Below are 20,935 nucleotides of genomic sequence, written 5' to 3'. Positions count from 1 at the left end.
GCCTTCCTCAATGGAGTCCACAGACTCCATTGTGGCTTCTGGTGGCTTCTTCACTCAAAACTTGAGCCTGCCTCACAGCATGGGCAAGTGATGAGGAATAGCAAAGTGCAAACATGCAAACAATGTTTAATATTTCTCCAGTGTGACTATGGGAACTGGAAACCCTAAAGCTCTGTGACACTTTTCATCAGGTCCCTGGGGGTTATGCAGCTGTGTGGTTAACAAGTTGACTATACTGATTAGAGAGGGTTGAACTAGTATTGATAAATTACAATTCCTCAAATCTAAAGCCTTTCCTGACACGTTTCCTGAATGGTCCAAAGAAGAGTTTATTTCATTTCTACATTAGACTTAGCAATTAGTTTCTTCAGTCTACTGGCCATGACCAAGAAGTGCAGGAATCCTACCATCTTTCACTCTCTCCTCAGAATCTAGGAGCGATTACAATAATCCGTCCATATCTTTAACCAATGCAGGAGAGTGAGGTCTGTGGATCAGCAGCATCAGCATCACCTGCTGATGTGCAGACTCTCAGGCTTCATCCTCAGAATGGTTGAATGAATTTCTGTGACTGAGGCCCACCAATCTGTTTTCCTAGCTCTCACTCGGAGATTCTGAAGCTCACTACACCAGTTTACAATTAATTTCAAGTATACAACAGAAATGTAAGTCATAGCTTTTAAATAAATAAATAAACAATAATAAAAGCTCAACCAACAAAATAGTTCCAGCCCCTTTCTGTCAACTACACAGTCTTTATGAGGTCAATATTGATATAAACATAAACCAGAGTTGTTATTTCTGACATTCAGCAGATTGTAACTTTCTTCATGCATGCACTGTTTAAGTTGTTTCTAATGAAAATGCTCAGTTTGTGCTTCTACTTAGCACCTATTTAAAATTCTTTATCAAACTGTAATTTCCTCGAAGGCAGGAAATGTGTGTCTCCATAGTCTAATAAATAGGTGTCTAATAAATGGTTTTTTAACAAATGAATGGATTGTGTTTTATATTACAGTTGCTTTGCCCTCCACTAAACAGTGCACTTACAGGTTGGAGAAGATGAGGGTTTTGTTTGTGCTGGATTCTCGACGATTTTCTCACTATTCCTAAGTATGCAGCTGACTTCTCTGAATACAATAGGTTCACAAAAGTTGTTGGATGTACAACAACAACCAACTAAATTGCACCTTTAGTGTTACTGCATAGACTCCAAATAATTTTACTATGGACATTATTTCCGTGTACATGTGGGAAAAATTAATTTAGTATGTGCCATTTTGAATATTGTTTAAGAAACATCATTACCTATAAAATGGAGCTGGAGAGCATGTTTGGGGAGATTTGTGGGTGAACAAAGGTAACTGTGACAGATGTACCTCCTTTCAAAAGGGTTTGTCATGGAACAATGAATTAGAAAAGAGGCAATGATACTCAGCCAGGTGAGCCAGGGGGCCCCAGCTTTTTTACTGAAATTTTCTAGTTAAGAAACCAAATTACACAGGCTCACTAGATGATCCAAATTCCAACATTAAGGTAGGATATTTCAAGCCCTTTGATGTTGAACTTTTAGATTTATCTGCCTTGTTAGTTATTCTCTATGAATGAGAGTATCTGGCACTTCCACAGAAAGGTGGAAATGACAAATAAGCACCTTTGAAGGATCAGATATGTATGAAGGAAAAATACAGTGTCTGTGCTCAAGAACCAAAGATAACTTAGCAAGGATGATCTGTGCTCTTTAATTTTTATATATACCATATGAAAGATGGGAAATGCTAAGTGTTTTCCTCAGTGGTCTTAGTTATAAAACATTACAGAGGGATACAAGTTTTATAATCTACCTTTCAGTAAAACAAACAAATAAATCATTTGTCTGTGCTTTGGAATCTAAGAGGAACATAAAGCAAAATTAGATATGTTCATGATAGGTAGACTTCAGCAATGAAGTAGGAGTTTGGAAAACCCCTACAGTCAACCCTAGGATGACTTCAACATGATTTTCTTTCTTTCTCTCTCTCTCTCTCTCTTTTTTTTTTTTTTTGACAGAGTCTCACTTCGTCATCCAGACTGGAGTACAGTGGTGTGATCTTGGCTCACTGCTACCTCTGCCTCCTGGGTTAAAGTGATTCTCGTGCTTCAGTCGCCTGAGTAGCTGGGAATACAGGCATGAACCACCATGCCTGGCTATTTTTGTAGTTTTAGTAGAGACGAGGTTCCACCATGTTGGCCAGGCTGGTCTCGAACTCCTGACCTCAGGTGATTTGCCTGCCTTGGCCTCCCAAAGTGCTGGGATAACAGGCATGAGTCACCACACCTGGCCAACGTGATTTTCATTTCCATCAAAATGACATTTCCTTAAGAATGACAAGAAGAGAAAATGGCTATGAATATTAATTTCTTTCATTCTATATTGCTGCTATTTTTGTATATTTATAAGAATAAGATTTTGTTGTTGATTAGGGTTTTTGCTCTATTGAAATAACACCTTCAGGACATGTATATTTCTTAAATGACTAACATGCTTCTGATCCAAGAGGACATCCAAAACTGGACTGAGTATAACATTATCTTCCAAATAAATTTTAACTTTGTGTATAATTTGTTTTTTTTTTCTAATTGTTTAATTTTTTTTTTATTATACTTTAAGTTCTAGGGTACATGTGCATAACATGCAGGTTTGTTACATATGTATACTTGTGCCATGTTGGTGTGCTGCACCCATCAACTCGTCAGCACCCATCAACTCGTCATTTACATCAGGTATAACTCCCAATGCAATCCCTCCCCCCTCCCCCCCTCCCCATGATAGACCCCGGTGTGTGATGTCCCCCTTCCCGAGTCCAAGTGATCTCATTGTTCAGTTCCCACCTATGAGTGAGAACATGCGGTGTTTGGTTTTCTGTTCTTGTGATAGTTTGCTAAGAATGATGGTTTCCAGCTGCATCCATGTCCCTACAACGGACACAAACTCATCCTTTTTTATGGCTGCATAGTATTCCATGGTGTATATGTGCCACATTTTCTTAATCCAGTCTGTCACTGATGGACATTTGGGTTGATTCCAAGTCTTTGCTATTGTGAATAGTGCCGCAATAAACATATGTGTGCATGTGTCTTTATAGCAGCACAATTTATAATCCTTTGGGTATATACCCAGTAATGGGATGGCTAGGTCATATGGTACATCTAGTTCTAGATCCTTGAGGAATCGCCATACTGTTTTCCATAATGGTTGAACTAGTTTACAATCCCACCAACAGTGTAAAAGTGTTCCTATTTCTCCACATCCTCTCCAGCACCTGTTGTTTCCTGACTTTTGAATGATCGCCATTCTAACTGGTATGAGATGGTATCTCATTGTGGTTTTGATTTGCATTTCTCTGATGGCCAGTGATGATGAGCATTTTTTCATGTGTCTGTTGGCTGTATGAATGTCTTCTTTTGAGAAATGTCTGTTCATATCCTTTGCCCACTTTTTGATGGGGTTGTTTGTTTTTTTCTTGTAAATTTGTTTGAGTTCTTTGTAGGTTCTGGATATTAGACCTTTGTCAGATGAGTAGATTGCAAAAATGTTCTCCCATTCTGTAGGTTGCCTGTTCACTCTGATGGTAGTTTCTTTTGCTGTGCAGAAGCTCTTTAGTTTAATTAGATCCCATTTGTCAATTTTGGCTTTTGTTGCAGTTGCTTTTGGTGTTTTAGACATGAAGTCTTTTCCCATGCCTATGTCCTGAATGGTACTACCTAGGTTTTCTTCTAGGATTTTTATGGTATTAGGTCTAACATTTAAGTCTCTAATCCATCTTGAATTAATTTTCATATAAGGAGTAAGGAAAGGATCCAGTTTCAGCTTTCTACTTATGGCTAGCCAATTTTCCCAGCACCATTTATTAAACAGGGAATCCTTTCCCCATTTCTTGTTTCTCTCAGGTTTGTCAAAGATCAGATGGTAACAGACAAACAGAGAGCCAAATCATGAATGAACTTCCATTCACAATTGCTTCAAAGAGAATAAAATACCTAGGAATCCAACTTACAAGGGATGTAAAGGACCTCTTCAAGGAGAACTACAAACCACTGCTCAGTGAAATAAAAGAGGACACAAACAAATGGAAGAACATACCATGCTCATGGATAGGAAGAATCAATATCGTGAAAATGGCCATACTGCCCAAGGTAATTTATAGATTCAATGCCATCCCCATCAAGCTACCAATGAGTTTCTTCACAGAATTGGAAAAAACTGCTTTAAAGTTCATATGGAACCAAAAAAGAGCCTGCATCTCCAAGACAATCCTAAGTCAAAAGAACAAAGCTGGAGGTATCACGCTACCTGACTTCAAACTATACTACAAGGCTACAGTAACCAAAACAGCATGGTACTGGTACCAAAACAGAGATATAGACCAATGGAACAGAACAGAGTCCTGTGTTTAATTTGTTTAAGCGTTTTTCACAGAATTTGTCTCCAGACAAAACTCATAAAAGTTAGTTTTGAGTCAACACATGTTACAATGGTTGCCTGAAATCACTAAATATTTTAGTATTGTTAATTCAAATTCATTTGCGCAGTATTTCACATGCAAAGCTTTAGACTCATCCAGTCTCAGAATGATTCTTTGAAGGCACAAAGCTGTCAATTGTGAACTAAATGGACAAGGTGATGGAAAGTAAATGTCTACCTTCAACTCTGGCAGGTCATTGTTTCTACATGCTATCAGTGTTTTTCATTAGCTATATTAACAAAGACATCTTAAGTCCTGCCTAAGTCCACAGGCCTCTGAAGGAAGTCTAAACAACTTTGAGTGATTTGGAGTAGAAGCAGTACTAGGCAACAAATTCAAAAGCCTTTTGGTGAGTACCGTCTCTCCTAGAGGTGGTGTGTTTTGCCAGATTTGTCCTTCAGAGTGACAGTTCCATGGTTCACAGGTTTATCAAATACTAGGCTATCACCCTCAAAGAGCTTGGAGGGGATGATATTAGCCAGCATTTATTGAGTGCTTCCTCTGTTTAGAATACTACACATACTTCTTCTAATTTAGTCTTATCAAATGACTCTGGGAGGCAGGTGGTGAAAGAAACCAAGGCTAGGAAGTTTAAGTGTTAGGAGTAGGAAGTCCAGCTAACAAGTGACACAGCAGAGATTCTAAGTTAGATCTGTGTAGCTCAAAAGTTTATCTTCCTAACCTCTGTGCCATTCTGCAGGTCATCACAGGGCATTCAATAGCTAGTGATGGTGGCCATGGCAAATTGAGGGGTGTGAAAACCAGAGTTCTTTTCTACACCTTTCCTTAGCTAGGATGGGAAGCAACACACATATACATTGATATACATTGATTTTATTTTGGTTTATTTATGAAGGGATAATTTGCATTGTGTGTGCATGTGTACTCTCTCTCTCTCTCTCTCTCTCTCTCTCTCTGTGTCTCCCTCCCTCCCTCCTCCCTCTTTCTGTGTGTGTCGCTCTTTCTCTCTGTGCATATGTGTGAGAAAGACAGAGACAGTGTGAGAGAGAGTGAGAGAGAGAGAGAGAGAGAAATAATACTTAGAAGTATTAAAAGTTTGAAGACCACTCATCTAGTCTCTTCTACTAATTAAATGAAATTAATTTGTATTGTGACTTATCTCCCTTATGCATACCCATCTATTTGCAACTTAAGAAAGACTACATTCTTAATTGTTGCATTGCAATTGTTAAATTTATTGCAACCAATGACATCACATTTCTCTATTGCATATTTTTATCTCCCCAGTCATGAGGCAGTGGATGTTCTTTATCCTCACCTCCCCCTAATTGTTTCCCTTTGGTACACACTACTTCCTTCAATTTTCATAAATTCAATAGTCAGGACCCAGAGAGAGCAAGAAACAAATAGATGTTATGTGGAATGAAAACATTACTTCCTGACACTTCCATATTTGTTCTTTCTGGTCTCAGAGTCTCCCAATTAGTTATTCTCCTAATTTTCTGGCATATTTCAGGAACCCTCACAATCTTCAAATTATCATCTTCCAATATTCTTCTCTTGGGAGTTCCCTGGAAACTTCCTGCCAATATGCAATCCTAGCACCTGAGTAAGTGCCATATTTTGTAGACTATGAGAGTAATCTTCCAGATGGCTTATTTTGTAACATTCCGTAAATTACAGGACTCAGTATGTATAGGCATGTCCCCCCAAGCCTTTCTAATCAGTGGGCTAAGGAGAGCCATTGTTCTATTCATTATACCATATGCCAATCCCTTCTCAAATCTGGGATCATAATTGATGGGTTTTCTTTTTTCCATAGGTCGAGCTTTTGTTTCATGGCTCTCATTTCTTGAGCAGTCCCATTGGCCTCAAGCCTTTACTTACCCTGACAGTAAGATAATATCACCCATCAAGGAGTCCTAAAATGCAGTCCATTGGAATTAAAGTGATAGTCTTTGCTGTCCTAAAGCTTATTTGTGCTGGACACGTACACAGCCTGGAGGGCAAATGGATTGCTCAGCAGCTTGCCAGGGAGAGAGAAATAGGCAGTGAAGGAATGAGCAGACCCTGGCAGGACAAACCGAACTGGGCAAATCCATAAAGCTACAGCCAGTGAACAAACAACAGCAGTCTCATATTCAGTCACTGGAAATGTGACCTAATGTGTTAATGTGAACCTATGATTCACACAGTCCTGAAAGACAACAAGTTTTGCAGCAGGCCCAGGAACTTCTGTTATAATGTCATCTATGGAAAAGGTCAGGAAAGCAGAAAATATGATCTTTATAATTTTTGTATACCTACAGGGTCAATTATCTATTAAACAATCATATAAAGTGATCATTTCAGGGAAATACTAAAAGAGACTTTAAAAATAGTCAGTAGATTCCAGTAATTTACGTCATAAAGAAACAGACCATCTTAAGTAACACATGGACAATAAAAGCAAGCAGATGGTTGCATTCTAACCAAGGCGCTAATGGAGGTGCTGTGGCACTGTATCAAAGTAAAGTTTGCCATCTTTAGAACTGCCCACTGGAGTTTTAAATACGGCTGTATAACTTTGAGTCAACAACTGGTAAGCATTCCCCGACCACTCTGAGCATCATTCTTTGCTGCAGGTAAGAATTAATAATTCATCACTAACATGCTGTGTCAAACTCATTTTCTGAAATGAGCCTGAAATGTGTGATTGACTATAACATGAAAATTGGCCATAAAAACAATTCCTCGCATTGCTGAATGGTAAACATAAGTTATTACGAGCAAAATCACAGTAAAAATAAATGAGCAAGACCAAACTCACAAGAGACTGGATTTGAAATTTCAAGTGCAGGCTGTAAGCCTGGCAGTTACCAAGTCAAGCGCTGGGTACTCTGTAAAGCTTAACAGTAGGAATGGATCCAGATACTACGGCCTTTTACCTTTTCTTCTGCAGAAATTTAAAGCATTTTTATAAATACTAAGCCAGATACTGCTCATTCAATAAATGACTCCTGGGAGTATAGAAGATATTTGGGGGATTAACTCTTTAGGCCACCAAGCTATCATTCACTGCCTAAGAATAATCTTTATTAAAGTAGGAAGAGCCAATCTCTTCTGGAACATCTCACAGCTTAGAAGCCCCAGATTCTTGCCACTTAAGCCTTTTCAAGTGGGAACATTTAAAAAGAAAATTGCATTTACACTACTATTGCAGAATAGGACTAATCACAAAGATTAGAACAGCCTTGTCATCTTCAGGGGTTAGTTTCACTGAGATGGACCCTACCAGGACACTAGTACTAAGTCACTCACCCCTTGGCTGGCTGTTTTGGCATGTGGACTAACAACACTCCCTTTGTCTTATTCTTGCTTTCTTCTAATTGCCCACTTTCATTTTTGTGCTGTTTGCTCCTCCTTTCATAAAGATACCTAGAGAACAATATATTTTAAGCATCCACCAGCTCAAACACAATGCCCGTGTTTGTCTCATTTCTTATTTCTTGATTTGTTAATGTTAACTTTTCATTTCTTACTTTCTTCTTTATTTACCCTTTTTGCTGATTTCTTTAACTTGCAAGCATTTCCCCATAAATATATTTCTCACCCTTTCTTTTGTTTTCTTCCTTTCTCTCTCTTTCTCTTTTTTGGTCTCCAGTATTTTCTAGCAATTTGTGGCTTGCCTCTTCTTGATCCCTTAGTCCTGCATCTGTTTGTTTGCTGGGCTTTTGTTTATATATGGGGGATGGGCTTGGCTGGAGAAGGCAGTAGGTTTTTGTTGCTTTTGGACTTCCCTTCCTCTAACATCTCTTGCTGATCTTTTCTTTTCTCATTTTTTTCCTTTGTTTTCCCCCCGACCTCTCTGGTCTTCCACTGATCTTGTAAATCATTATACTTTGTCTTAAAAAATTATGATATTTTCACAGTAACCAAAAGAGCATGGTACTGGTACAAAAATAGACACATAGACCAATGGAACACAATAGAGAACTCGGAAATAAGGCCACACACCTGCAATCATCTGATCTTTGACAAACCTGACAAAAACAAGCAATGGGGAAAGGATTTTCTATTTAATAAATGGTGCTGGGAGAACTGGCTAGCCATATGCAGAAAACTGAAACTGGACCCCTTCCTTATATCTTGTACAAAAATCAACTCAAGATGAATTAAAGACTTAAATGTAAATCTCAAAACTATAAAAACTCTAGAAGAAAATCTAGGCAATACCATTCAGGAAATAGGAACGGGCAAAGATTTCATGAAGAAGATGACAAAAGCAATTGTAACAAAAGCAAAAATTGACAAATGACATCCAATTAAAGAGCTTCTGTACAGCAAAAGAATCTATCATCAGAGTGAACAGACAGCCTACAGAATAAGAGAAAATTTTTGCATTCTTTCCATCCTACAAACGTCTAATATCCAGAGTCTACAAGGAACTTAAACAAATTTACAAGAAAAAACCAAAGTAAGCAAAGGACATGAATGGACACTTCTCAAAAAAAGACATACATGTGGCCAACAAGCATATGAAAAAAAGCTCAACATCACTAATCAATAGAGAAATGCATATTAAAACCATAATGAGATATCATCTCATGCCAGTCAGAATGGCAACTATTAAAAAGTCAAAGAACAACGGATGCTGGCGAGGTTGTAGAGAAAAAAGAACACTTTTACACTGTTGGTAGGAGTGTAAATTAGTTCAACCATCATGGAAGACAGTGTGGCAATTCCTCAAAGATCGAGAGGCAGAAATACCATTTGAGCCGGCAATCCCATTACTGGGTATATAACCAAAGGAATATAAATAATTCTGTTATAAAGATACATGCACGCTTATGTTCATTGCAGCACTATTCACATGGAAAAGACATGGAATCAACTCAAATGCCCATCAATGAGAGACTAGATAAAGAAAATGTGGTACATATACACCATAGAATACTATGCAGCCATAAAAAGGAATGAGATCATGTCCTTTGCAGGGACATGGATGGAGCTGGAAGCCATTATCCTCAGCAAACTAATGCAGGAACAGAAAACCAAACACTGCATGTTTTCACTTATACATGGGAGCTAAATGATGAGAACACATGGACATATGGGTGGGAACAACACACACTGGGGCCTGTTGGGGAGGTGGGGGGATGGAGAGCATCAAGAAGAATAGCTAATGCATGCTGGGCTTAATACCTAGGTGATGGGTTCATCTGTGTAGCAAACCATCATGGCACATGTTTGCCTAGTAACAAACCTGCACATCCTGCACATATACCCCTGAACTTCAAATAAAAGTTAAAGATAAAAAAAAGTATGACATTTTATTTTCTTATATCTTTCATCTAACTTTGAAAAAAGTAAAAACTAATTAAAGATTACCCTCCTTAAAATAGAAAAACGTTCAAATGGACACATAGTTTTGTGTGTGTGTGTGTGTGTATAATACATATATAATATATAAATAAAATGTACATAGAAATATATATAAATACGTACAGTGTTGCTTTATCATTGATAGTGACCCTAGTAAGTAAAACAAGAACTGGTTGTACTAATGTCAATACGTGGAAATAACCTACTAGAACTACACAAGCCCTGAAATGGTCTTGGAAGCATCAACACAGATTAATTCTTTTATTTTGGAATATAGCAATATAAACATTTCATTGGATTCATTAGTATTATATATTTAAATTTAAATTTAACATTGATCAATAGCAATACATTATATGCAACATACACACATATACACACCCTATTATTTTATTCACAGGCAGGTCATTTATAAATAAACTTTTGCATAGTCTAAAACTCATATATTAACTTATGCTACCAAAATACAGCCTGGGTAAGCAGAGAAACAAATAAACCAAATGGACAAGTATATATAAAATAGACTGTTTTAGAGATAACACAGGACAGATTTTATTAACTAATTTATGACCTACAGTCTGTTGGCAGAGGCCTTCCTCCTCCCTAATTTCAGTCTTTCTGAACAGGAAAAACAGACCAGAAGGCTTGATGGTGTGCAAATCTCACATCTTTATCTCTGCAAGAGCTTTATTTGGGGGTCTGCAAACAGAAATTCTCACCATTTTCCATTGATTGTAATGTTTGATGTGTTTTCTCTTTGCTGAGACCTTCACTCTGGATCATTCTACCAGGTTCCTTCATTATCTTCAAACTATCAGCAAATGATTTATTGACAGGTAACTATATTCATAGACAAAGTGAACTGGTTTGACACTGTAGCTCTCACTTTCTTCTATTGCACTGTGACTCCAAAAACCCAGGCTTGCAGCAACTACTATTGCACATATTAATCAGAAGTTTCTATGGAGTGCTCCTGCTTTGAACTCAGCAAAGCCACAGTGAAAATGGCAGTCCCTTTGGGAGATGCTATTCAGATTTAAAATGGACTTTAAAAAAATTGCACTTCTGTCTTGAAATCCATTTGTGCTAACATGGGTCATGTAGAGGAAAAATTACAAAGGCAATGGAAAGAGAAAGGTCTTTACATGGCTAGGATTTTTTTTTTTTTTTTTTTTTTTTTTCAGATAACGGCTTCCACTCCACTTCCATCCTCACTCCTCCCATATACCCAAATCCCAATCTGGGTACATACAGTAAAATCTTAAATATGCACATTGAGAAGCAAGTGCAATCTAGTTATCTGAAAGTTCATACAAACGCTTCTCAGTCTTCCACCCAAACATTACACAAGTGAAATGACAAAATGGGATGCCTCCCACTCTCTTCCACACGTTTTTCTATAGGAACATAAGCGTTTGGATAACTGAATAGGATCTTGATGGGAAATTTAAGCTTCTTAAGAATTCAGTGAAAGATAAATGTGGTTTTATTAATACATACATACGCTCAAACCGTAGACATACAGGTCAGTTCTTTTTTTTTTTTTTTTTTTTGAGGCGGAGTCTCGCTCTGTCGCCCAGGCTGCAGGGTGGCCGGATCTCAGCTCACTGCAAGCTCCGCCTCCCGGGTTCCCGCCATTCTCCTGCCTCAGCCTCCCGAGTAGCTGGGACTACAGGCGCCCGCCACCTCGCCCAGCTAGATTTTTGTATTTTTTAGTAGAGACGGGGTTTCACCGTGTTAGCCAGGATGGTCTTGATCTCCTGACCTCGTGATCCACCCGTCTCGGCCTCCCAAAGTGCTGGGATTACAGGCTTGAGCCACCGCGCCCGGCCAGTTCAGTTCTAAAATAAAGAGACTTACATAACGTGTGCCAAGAACAAAGGGAAAGAAATGGAACAATGCAAGGAGATATAAATTTTGGTAGTGACTTAGATCCTACAATGCAACAACACCTGAACAATGGGAAGCTAATACCTTGATTCCACAAGGTTTAACCTCTTCCTCCCCTTCACCTGTCCATTCCAAGGTTTTCCTAACCCTATGGCTGCAGCTTTCACTGCCTAATGACTCCCCTTAATGGGAGACTATTTGGAAGCCAGAAAGGAATTCGCTGAGGTCACTCAAGGGTAGTGGAATTACACATGTCACATAAAATGCTCTTGCTAAATTGATGCTAGAAAAACGGAACGGCAAAACTTTCACCCAAACCCTATTGGGAGCGTGCAGTTAATGGAGTGTGCTCATCTGTTAGTGAAAACTCTCAGGTTACAGTTTTCTAAATCCTATAGTCCTCTTACAAATGATAAGGGATCTCAGCTGAGAAAAGCAATGTAGCTTATTCCTATTTGGGATCCCTTAATCCAGGTTGAGGGAAGGGGGTAAGGAGGTTGGAATGAAATAGAAAGTATTCACCAGACAACTGAAGTTAATAGCTGTCCTGTACATTATCAACAAGGAGAAAACTTCACTTAGGTAAACTTACAGAGTGTTGAGATCTTGGCTGTCAAGACCCTCACATCCCACTCCAGGAAGTTATTGAAAATAGTTCTTCTCCCTCCAGGCTTTATTGCTGGTGAATTTGTGGGTTATAATAGTATCTCACATGTAGGACATTTGACCATGCATGAAGTGATTTTCATTCATGCAGACCTCATCTGATTGTCCCAAAAATTCTTGAGGTGAATGTTTATGACCTAATTTTTAAAGATGAGGAAACTAAGGTTCAGAAAAACTTAGCATCACACAGCTACTAAATGGATGAGCTAAGACTTGAACTCACACCATGACTTTCCGCCTCAAAGTTCATGCATTTTTCCAGTCAATCAGGTTACTCCCTTCCACCAAACCAGGCCAACTTTCATTGTCCCCTACACCACCATCCTTCTAGATATGTGAACCAAATTCCTGAGAGTCTGCTTTTACACCTCCTAGTCCCTCATCATCTCCCTTGCCCCACACATCATCCACTCCTTTCGATTTCACCTCTCTAAAATAGAAATGAAATCCATCCACTTCTCTTCATCTCTACCACCATGATATTCATACAAGCAGATATTATTTTTGCTTTCCAAGGCTCCTGTTTGGTTCACCTACATTGACTCTGATGGCCCTCCAATTTGATCTACTATGTTGATGCAAAAGTAATCATGGTTTTTGTAATTACTTTTAATTGCAAAATACGCGATTACTTTTGCAACAACCTAATATTTTCCAGGTTGCTGCCAATGTGAACTTTTCAAAAGACCAATGTCACTGCTTGCTGAAAACTCCCTCATAGAGTCCTACCCCTGCAAACACACTGCCTCAAGTCCTTTCCATCTAGCTCTCAGCTCAAGCAATGCCCTCTGCCTTTCTCTGCCTTCCTCTGTAGCAGATCAGCTACATCTTCCCAGTACAATCTCATGGCAACATATGCCTCCATTTTATAGCTTTTATTCCAGGTGAACTTTTACTCATGTCTGTGTGATATTTCATCAATGTTTGCCTCCTACACTTGACTGTTATTTACTTGAATGCAGGTTCCACTTTAGCCTTAGTACATAGGGTGATGCCTGGTTCAGAGAAAGCATTTGACAAATATTATTGAACAAATGTAGGGCTTCTCTTTCTTCTTTTTCTCTTTTTCCTGCCCTCTCTCCATTCCTCTACTCTCATCCTTATCCCTTTCCTGTCCCATCTTCATGGGACTTTGCTCTCTTACTTAGTCTTCATTGAAAAGAAATCCATGCCAAAGCAGTAAATATGGCAACTACAAATGTTGTTCTCCCTAAAGCCATTTAATTTCAACTAGGACACTCTTGATGCCTTAAAAGACAACAAAATAATTCTCTAAAGCTGATGTTTTAGCTGTTCTCATGAGATGGGGAAGATACACCCTATTTCATGAGTTCTCCGGGGAAATTCTTTCCCAGTTTAACCCAGTTGATATTGGGAGGTATCTTACATTTGTAGCTGCTCAGGCTGCAGTTGTGATATAATTGTCAATGCCTGCCCATGAACTGTCTTGATCATAGCAGTTCTTACTGTTGTCAGTTCATTTGAGCTATAGGCATTATTTTAAAACAAGCTTTGCCTGTTAGGAGAAGAGAAGTTGCACACCTGGCAAAACCACTCAAAGAAAAAGGAAGGAGGAAAGATTCCCCCCCCCACACCCCCGCCAGTCCAAGAGAGAGAAAGAGAGAGAGAGAGATCCTTTCAAGGATCAGGTAGTACTGGCAGAAAGTTGTCTGGACAGATACCCAGGAGACCTATGGACCCCACCAAGCGTGCTGGATCTTAATGCATTTGTAGGTATATGTTTAAAGCATTTAAATAATTAGCTCACTGAGATGTGTAGCAACTTGATGGGCATTCCTTGGGTTATGAATGGACAACTGCATTCTCTTGTAGGCCCATTTGTGGAAAGAATATAGTCTTGATCATCACCTTCTAGTAGAAATGCAGAGCGAGAAGTTCTTTATTTAAAAATGCTGCATTTTGGCCCAAAGTATGTTGGCATGGTGCAGAAAAGCACAGATACGATGACTCAGTTGAAAAGTTAAAGCTTTTTAAAAGTTTATCTCACCTATATCTTCCATATTACTTATGCACAAGGGGGAGACATATGATTTTTAAATAATCAGTCTAAATAAGAGTCAGCCAATAACTCTCTTTTAGAGAGCTATTTCTCTCTAAAAGAGAATAACTCTCTGTTAGGTGTTATTTCAATAAATTTAGCATAAAATACTTAAGTGCTAAGAAAACATTGTGTTATTGATTAATTGGAAGAATTTTCTTTCTTAGCGGTGAATCTTATAATCGATCATATATGAGATTCAATAAAACTAAGTCAGAAATAGAGAGCCATTTAATCTACACTTTGATAAAGCTGCGCTGCTTCCTCATTACACAAACACCATATGGCCCCCACTTGCCTTAGCAAAGAGTGAACTCTTGCCAAGACATGTTAGCGCATGGGATACATTCTCTCCACATCTTGGGTGCCACATCAGATTAAATGTTACATTCTGCTGGGGTGGGGTGTTGGTGGATGTGGAATTAGAGAAAAAGACTGGGTCTGAGGGTAATCTAGGGGGGCAAGTGGCTTTTATCAATGAATTTGCTAGCCCAGTTCCTCCCGCCATTGCTGGTGAAAAAGATTTCAAGCTGTTAAATTAATAAGTATGAAGTGAGTATTTTTTGCTTTATAAAACACGGTACTTTCGAGAAAATACCTTAAAAGGGGGAAATCTACATTGAGAAGATGTAGATTGCTACAGAAGAAAGAAGTCTTTAGAACAAGGGTGTCAAACACAAAAACCTACAAGGGACAAACAGGTAACACCAATAAGCAAAGAGGACATGTTGTAAGACATTAGAAGGTATATCATGCTTCATTGAAACACAAATTTTAAATCATTGAGTGGGCAAAATTACATAAGGGCCACCAGTGTGCATCTACTTCTACTTCTTCAACCCCTGAATTGTTTACTTGACAATGTGCCTAACTTATCTCCACCCATTTCAGATCTAGTCAATATTTATTGATTGACCTCATGCCAAGCATTGTGCCAGGTGCGTTCACAGACAGGACCATTTTCAATACTCATAACCGTCCAATGAAGTGTGTATTTATGTCTCCATCGACAGATAAGGAAATTGAATCCCCTAGAAGTTTAAAATGTCTTGGCCAAACCCACCATTCATTGCTCTGGAAGAAACTTGGGAAGCACTACCATTCTTTTGTTTCTTAACTTTGAGCCAAGGATATCAGTTTGAGTAAACTTGTTATCTGTTCTCTGGTAGTTTATATGCTGTTTTGTTCCCCCAAGGCAATACATGATGAGTGTGTCACTACAGATATAAATAACTGTACAATTAGATACTCAGGGGGAGAAATAATTTTGGTTAAAATAATCAAGGCCTCTGTTGCAGAACAATAGCTATAAATAATTCAGCCTTTTCTGGCTCAAGCTCTTTGACCAAAATTCCAATTCTGTCACATGTTAAAACTCAAACTGTCAATTTGAGGAGGTTCTGCTTAATTTCAATTTTGTCTCAAGTTTAGACAAGTGAAGAGCAACTCACAAGAGAGTGTGAGTATACTCAACTCACACAGTTAGAACCATTCTTTATGCAGCTTCAGCTATTACGTACCATGCATTTCTGAGAATGCTATATTCCCCAAAGCACAGCAATCCATTTTTATTTTCTTTTAAAACAAAAATAACATTAAATGAACCATTGACATTAATATTTATAGTAAGTCAATGTCTTTGAAAGGTTCATTCACAGAAGATTCCCTTATATGTGATTGCAAGCAATTAATTTAAAAATGTAAACGTACTTTTACATTTAACTAGAAGTCATAGTCCTGACTATCACCTCACCAGCTAACCTTTCCTCAAATATAAATATATTTTAAATTGGTTTCACTAATGCCCTAGGTATTTGGAAAATCCTACTGGTGCAAACTAATTATTAATTCATAGTCCCCAGTTCTAAGCCTTACACGTATGACCTTAGAAGTAATGGCAGCTGCTCTTGCCTGCTTTATAAGAATTGTTACTGAAACTTGTATGTTAATAATTTCCAGTGATTACAAGCCATTATAAAAGCTCTTAAGTTACCTACAACTCTGGAAATAGCTCTTATCCATGTGGCACCCCAGGAATACTTGACAACTCCAAAGGGAGTGGTTTTGAAAATTACGTTAACAAAATATAAAGTGGCATCATCCAACTCTCAGTTATTTATAGATACACTGCCGGGAGAATCAAGTGGTCTTTCCTCTATAAGCACACCAAGTTTATTGGCATCCACCTGGCATTATCTGACATGGAAATCATCTGGTCAGTGAAAGCATGAATATCTTGACATATCAGTTACTTGTTCACTGCCCACCAGTGTTTTGTGGCCACCAGTTGGGAAGCTCTGATTTACAGAATGATTAGCAAAAGAGCGAGTGATCAAGTAAGTTTGCAGCAAATCATGTTTCACATCCTGCACCATTCAGGTAATGAGATTTCTCTTTGCAGAAATGCTACCCATTGCATGAAGACTTGGTTTAAATTCATCTGTCTCTTATATACCTGCTTTTCCTCCAGAGTGTTTATCATAGGACTTCAAAAGGCACTCAATAAATATTTGCTGAATGAATGTAACAGGAATTAATAACGCAAAAAAAAATGTTTTTGAAAGATAATTGATGTCAAATGGTAGGCAGAGGAAGCCAGAGAAAGTTCACCAGTGATAGAAATGCTGTGTACAAATTTGGTACAATGCCCAAAAAAAAGGATTTGCATTTAACAAATAACCTTTAAAGCCAGGTTCTTTTATGTCCCTCACCCCTGGACTAAGCCATATTAGTGGTGGGAGAATCCCAGCCAAACAAACCCTGACAACAATTTGAGAAAGGGAAGTATAAACAATAACCAAATGTTAGAAAGGATTCCGTGAAGCACTTTGTCATCAGTTGTTCAGGAAACCTCTAAGAATAGAATAGCACACACACAGACACATACAAATACACATACACATACATATACATACACTACAGAACACATCATTAAATTCTTTATAAAATAAAGAGGACAAACTGGATAATATGCAGAGGGTCCTAACACTCTCATGATTGCATGAAGGGTGATAAACATTACTATATTTTTCCTTTCACTGAGCCCCCAGGCCCAAGTTAATACAGTGTTGGGGTATTTTGATTGGTTTGATCAATATTCTGGGCCTAGATTGTCAAAGGCAGTTTCCTAACTTTAAAACATCATGACAGAGAAATTGATGCAATCTGCACCATATATGGAGGTAAACTGAGGAAGCTATGTGATCCAGAAATAACCTTCCAGGGATCAGCTCAGGCCAGCCACAGCCTGATGGCCCATGTGCCAAGAGGGGTCAACAACTGGGTATGTCTGCAACCCACTCATCATTTACCAGTGCTCTGTGGTCTATCCATTGAGAAGTTAATTAATTTCATAATATCAGATCGTTTCTCAGAATGATCACCCTAGAAACGAGCCGTCAAGTAGGTTTGCAGCAAACCATAACTTCATATGGTGCACACTATACTTCTCTCAGGGAGTCAAAACACGTATTAGTAAATGAACATATTAAGGCTCTGAGAAGACCTATTTCCCATTGTTTGTTTTTTTTTCTCCAGTATTTTCCAACCTCTTTTAACCAGGGCACCTAATAACATCTTGCAGATCTAAGGAGGCTGCTGAATCGTTCAACCCTCCATGCAAGCACACAGTACTGTGACTCGAAAAGGGTCAATGCAACAATATAGGTCCTAACTGTCTTTAATTGGAGGATTAGTTCAGACACTGGAAAAACTTTAATCTTTAAGAAGGAATCCTCCTGGAACTTTGTTAACACTAAACTGTTAAATACCATAAACAATATTACTACCCCCAAACAGGCTGCTGAGGAGCCAGGGATGAGTAGATTCTAGCCGTGAGACTCCCAGTCATCTGCAATAATTCATATGCCATTGGCAAGGATAATTCTAAACATGAGATCTAAAAACCCTATGCATACACCGCCCCCTTGCCCTCCCTACCCCAGGAGACTTATCTGTCTTTCTGGTTATATATTCCCTTGGCTGTTAGTGTAATTAGTGTATAATAACTATGTACATATCAACTCACAGGAAAAACGGCAGACGTGCTGGCTGATTTGGCTTGGGGCCATCTCATCGGCAGGGTGAGACAACCTGGTATTAAACCATCTGTTATTAACTGTATATTCTAAAATAGTGTTTTGTGTCTCCTGGGTTGCTGACTCCCATTGACAGCAACAGAATGTCAAGACTCATATTTTTCTGAGCAGCACTGAGGAGATAAACTTTAAAACATTTGCATTGTCCCTTCTGTTCTGCTGCTTGTGCTATTAAGAATTTTATTTACTAAAATGTCCATTGTATTATACACGGTGCTTTTCTATGTTTCATTCTCACGGAGGTGAACAAGTTTCATTTAAACTGTGTCCTTGCGAAAGTTATGCTTTCTAGAGTCAAAGATCCTAGAGAAAATTGGCCATAGCTTTTGTCCCTATGACTAGGCAGTTGCCAATGCCTGTATGAAATCAATAGTCTCACTAGGGAATGGACTATCACTTGCATTTTTTAAAAAGGTGGTCATTTTCTCAAATCTGCTTGTTTGCACTGAGTACTTTTCTTTAAATTAACTTAAGTAATTAATTTCATAATATCAGAAATCTGAAATTGAGTCTTTGTGCCACTTGTTGCAGTCAGTAGCACAAACCTGCTCCCCAAACTCAGGATTAAGTTTGTATATGACAGAAAACAACAGTATTCCTTTGAAAGACGAGCAGTCAAATCATTCAACACAATTATCCAAGTTAATTCAACTCAAAAAACCACATCACCATGAAAAAATAAAAATAAAAATTTTTACCTGATTCCAAATCACTTTTGACAGCTACAAAAAATTGACTTTCTTTGCAAAAGTTTTACCTCTGCCCCAGAACTCAGTTGAAACAATTTTTTTCCTTTCCCAGTTGTCTCTTATAATTGGCTATTCCCAAATATAACTAAAATTTCCCTGCAAGTCTGTTAAACAATTTCACATTTCCATGTTTAATTACATTCAGATTGAGATTTTTGTACACATAGAGAATATAGCCAGATTTTGACTCAACTGACCACAATACCTTTGACATAAAGCCTTTGTACACCATTCTCGCCATACATAAAAATAGACATACGCTCCTTGTCTAAACACAAGAGCAAGCTTCTTTACATTGTCTAGAACAAAGAGGCCAGCTCGGCTTCTATTTTTCCTCAGTGTCTCAGAAGGTGTCTTTTATTACATATGCAGGACGCAAGGATTTTGCTGCTGTGTGAATGAAAAATGATACCTTCAGACTGCCTTTTTAGTGACAAATTAGGCTTTTGTAGATCATCACACTGCCTGTGGTTTTAAGAACCCCATTTAGATTTACTATCACTTCCTTGGGGACTCAGCCTTCCTCACAAAGCACCCCAAGGCTAATTTCCACTGTTTTAGAGTGTAACAAAGATGAGAAAGTTTGCTCATCACGATAGTATAGAAACGCTTGCCTAGGAAAAACACTCTCTGGAATGTCTAAAGTGCTAAAAATCATTCCCTCTGTGGATTCTTGGTGTGCAAAACAGGCAGAAAAAGTTGTCTGGAGGTATTTGCAAAGCATTGTATTTGTTCAGGAAGGAGTTGTGGGGTTAGAGGCTGAGCAACGCCTCTTACTTTGCTTCCTGGGTGAGAGCAGACAGGCGTGCCACTTAGCAGAAGCAAGCAGAGAGAGAGAGTGGTAAGACTCACCGGCTTCCCCATTTTTCCCAGGACAGGGGTTTTTGTTCCTCAGTTGTGATCTGGAAGAGACAAACCTGTAGGTCCTCCAAGCAGGCTGGTCTGGGGCAAGTGCCGGCTCTTTGCCTCGGATCAGCTGAATGGCTGGGGCGTTCAGGAAGCTTGCTCTGTCCAGCTCAGAATCACTCCCCCTCTCCAGGGTGTGTGCTTACACGCCTCTCAGTCAGCACGAAAATCCGCCAAACTCAGGTCAGTCTAACAGGTTTCCTTATATAGGTAAACATGAATTGCATTCCTGGTGAAAGAAGTTAACTAGGAATCCTGGTAACCTGGTTAACTCTACACACGCCAGAATGGCTCAGAGTCAGTCAGCCTGCGTAGGGGTTTGGTTGCAGTACAAAAGGATTTGTGCAATTTAATTAAAATCATCTTTATCCTGGCAGTCTGTAAAATTGGCCCTTGTAGTGTAACTGTGAGTCAACAGCTAGTATTTTATATCATGGGCTGTGACCAGCCTTATATTATCTGAAGGCATTGTAGGGGAAAAAAGTGTAGCACTTTATAAGTTGTCTTTCATGTTTTTAAAACCAGAGTAATTGAACTTGAGATTATTTTCAAAGAAGTGAATAGAACATGTGACAGAAAGAGAATGTGAATAAACCTCCATCAAGTAAGGCTCAAATGCCTTATTTGAGCATAGTAATGAACAGTTATTCAACTTTCCCAGGCCTTTGGTAGATAATGCAAAACAATCATTTTGAGTTTTCTCCCTTTACAATGCAGTAATCACTACTGTATTTTTTG

General features: G+C 38.6%; 1 protein-coding gene across 1 annotated transcript in view; it reads right to left on the bottom strand.

The window, feature by feature from the left end:
• The window catches only part of MID1 (midline 1), a 381,575-nt gene extending 361,247 nt beyond the window's left edge, over positions 1-20,328 (bottom strand). Inside the window, exon 1 of the mRNA XM_007991004.3 lies at positions 20,144-20,328. The gene's annotated coding sequence lies outside the window, so the exon portion shown is untranslated. The remainder of the gene's footprint in view (positions 1-20,143) is intronic.
• Between the last annotated feature and the right edge of the window lie 607 nt (positions 20,329-20,935).

The sequence above is a fragment of the Chlorocebus sabaeus genome, chromosome X (assembly GCF_047675955.1).
Source record: "Chlorocebus sabaeus isolate Y175 chromosome X, mChlSab1.0.hap1, whole genome shotgun sequence".
Lineage (NCBI taxonomy): Eukaryota > Metazoa > Chordata > Mammalia > Primates > Cercopithecidae > Chlorocebus > Chlorocebus sabaeus.
Note: the sequence above shows the minus strand (reverse complement) of the source record. Positions and strands in the feature narration are given on the sequence as shown.